Genomic DNA, 3,149 nt, shown 5'->3' with positions numbered 1-3,149 from the left:
TGTTTGAGACTTAATCGAGTCTTTTAGTGCGTATTAACCTTGTGACGGAATGCGTCTGGGCCCGTTACGAACTCTAGGCTCGCTAGGATTTTAATTAATACGTGACTCTTATTTTCGAATCATATTAGGAATAAGATTCTCTCATAATCTCTATCTCATTTAGGATTTATGTTGGAGTGCAACACCTAATTCTGACAGGTTTCTATCTCTTATGACTTGCCACTTTTAACAACTACCCATTACGACAGTTACTATTTTTAGCAGGTTTGCATAAATAGCAGGTTTCTATAAATAGCAGGTTTCGGGTGAAATGAAAAGGGGAATTTGAGATTCGTTATTTTATAGGAGATGCGTTGTCAAGTGGAGATTTACGTTCTCATCATCGAACCTTCCTTTTCGGGAATGGGGACAAAAGTAGGTGTCTACAGTAGGCAGACCATATTTTCTATCCTATTTGGGCCATACTAGTCACTTCATAACCTGCAAAATAGTACATATACAATATATACCATTCACCCATTCATTATCATGAATAGCCCACATAGCTGGTTAGTAAAACACGTTATGCATCACATAAATATTTGCAGCAATTAATCAAGGGCACCAATAATCTACAAATTATTCAGTCCTTATTAATTCTAATCAAGTTGTTTTAACCTTAAGGATTTGTAGACCTAATCAAAAGTTTATGACTAAAAGGGCTCCCACTTAAACCAATAAATTCATATGCTTTACTAATTTTAAACATAAAAATGTATTTCTAGTCTAACTGGAAACATACAAATTTAATTAAAATTTAAAGCTCATATAAATTTATAATTGAATCCACATATTTAATTTATTTTCATTCGTATTTAAATTAATTCATGATTTTAATTTTAGTAAAATAATTAGAATAAATGAAATTTATTTATAATTATAATATTCAAAATTAAAATCCAAGAAAACAATTTAAATTATTAATTTTAAAATTAATTAAAATTACATAAACTGAAAATTTCAAATTAAAATTTTAAAACGATCTAATCGTAACACAAGGTACGCAACATCACCACGCAACGCACAGCCATAGGCCACACACACGCAGCCATCGCTGGCCATGTGCGCGCAGCCTATGTGTTGCGTCGCATCCATCCCTGCACACCATCGCAAGGCGCCTCGAGGCACGCTTGGCCTCTGGCTCGCTGCGCGCGCCTGCCCTCGACGCATGCGAGCTTGCGCTCGCTGCGCGCGAGCGTTCGTCGCTGGACGTAGCGCTCGTCGCACGCGAGCTTGCGCTCGCTGCGCGCGAGGCTTCGCACGTTGCGCGCGGCAGTTGCGTCGTGGCGCAGCTCGCCTGCTGCCCACACGCGACTGTCGCTGCCTTGCTCTCGCCCTTGCCCACTCGCCCATCGCACATAGCACATGACATAAGGCAGGGCTGCTGCCTTGTGCTCGTGCACCATAGCCTTGCTCGCTGCATTCGTACCGCATGGGCGACGAGCTCCCTTGCTCGTCGTCGCATGCCCGCACTATACAACACCCCTTAAGGGTAACACGTAGCGTCCATTGCTTTGTGCGTGCAAGTTATATGAGCAAATCGCATAAAATTAAAAAAATTTATTTTCAAAATTAATGACAAATTAATAAATCATATTAATTTCATAATTTTAGGGCGAAAAATCGAAAATTTATTAATTAATTAATTTCCGATTAACATGGATTCAAGTCTAAGTCATAAAAATTTAAAATTTAACACAAATTAACAATTTATATGGTGGTTTTTAATCATAGGTATCTAATTAAATTATTAATTAATTATGAAAATCAAATCAATTCTAAATTATTCGAATTTTCAACAAATTAATTATAATTACAAATTAGATTGCATAATTAACAAGGTTAGGCATTCAAACTTGTTAAACATGTACAGTAGGTCAATCAAAAATTCAAGATTTATCAACAAGAATCACAAATATTTAATTTAACATCTTAAATTTACAAACTTTTGCGTTCGAAAAACTAAAACCTCCGAAAAGTCATAGTTAGGCTTCGAATTTGAGAATTCTGGGTTCGGCCGAAAAATATTAATTTTGTCAAAATTTTAGAATGCCTTTTACATGCGGAATTGACACAAAAATCACTCGTTTTGGATGAGTAACGAAGAAACTTCTGAAAAACTGCGTACATATAATTAAATAAACGCAATTTGCAATTAATTAACAATTACGAAAATTAATCACCCCTTTTAATTCTTGCAAATTTGTAATATTTAACCATGTTTATGCAATTTAGATTATGAAAATAATAAGAGGCTCGTGATACCACTGATAGGTTATGATACATATGACAAAACATAAATCATGCGGAAAAACCTTAATGCCAGGAAACATATTATTTACACATAATCATTTAGCATTATTTAGGAGCATACACTTTGTAGCGTGCCTTCCCTAACTGCGCCCGAACCGAACAAGAACAAGCCTTTAGGACTCCAAATGTCGTCCCTCCGTAGATAGTCCACAGTACGTCCGGATCCGCCTCAAGTTAGACCAACTAGAATCGCCCTTAAGGTTACTAGGAAATTCGGTTAAATGTTTGCAAGTGTTTGGCTTATTTTTCTTTCAAAAACTTACCCTTTGAATACTTCAATTCCATGTTCATAAATTATGACCCTAGGCCCTTATTTATAGAGGTTTGGAAAGGGAATTGGAATCCTAGTAGGATACGATTTAATTAAACTTAGAATCCTACAAGGACTCTAATTAATAAAATAATCCTTTTAGGAATAGGAATTTAATCATACACCAAATCCTAATAGACTTAGGAATTGTGCATGGACACAAGCACACACACACACGGAGCCACGAGGGCGCCCGCACGCGTGCGCTCGGCCCACGCAGCCCACGCTACGCAGCCTCGCCTTGGCGCGCTGGGCCTGCCTTGCGGTGGGCCTGGCGCTGCCTTGGGCTGGGCGTTGGCGCGCGTCTTGCTTGCTGGGCGATGGCCTGGCTTCATGCTGGGCCTTCGTCCGGCAGGCCTCGTCCGATGCTCATTCGTACGATACGCTTCCGATTAAATTCCCGGTTCCGGAATTCATTTCCGATACGAACAATATTTAATATTTCCGATTCCGGAATTAATTTCCGTTTCGAACAAATATTTAATAT

Source organism: Spinacia oleracea, chromosome 1 (assembly GCF_020520425.1).
Source record: "Spinacia oleracea cultivar Varoflay chromosome 1, BTI_SOV_V1, whole genome shotgun sequence".
Classification (NCBI taxonomy): domain Eukaryota; kingdom Viridiplantae; phylum Streptophyta; class Magnoliopsida; order Caryophyllales; family Amaranthaceae; genus Spinacia; species Spinacia oleracea.
This window is presented reverse-complemented; position numbering follows the sequence as displayed.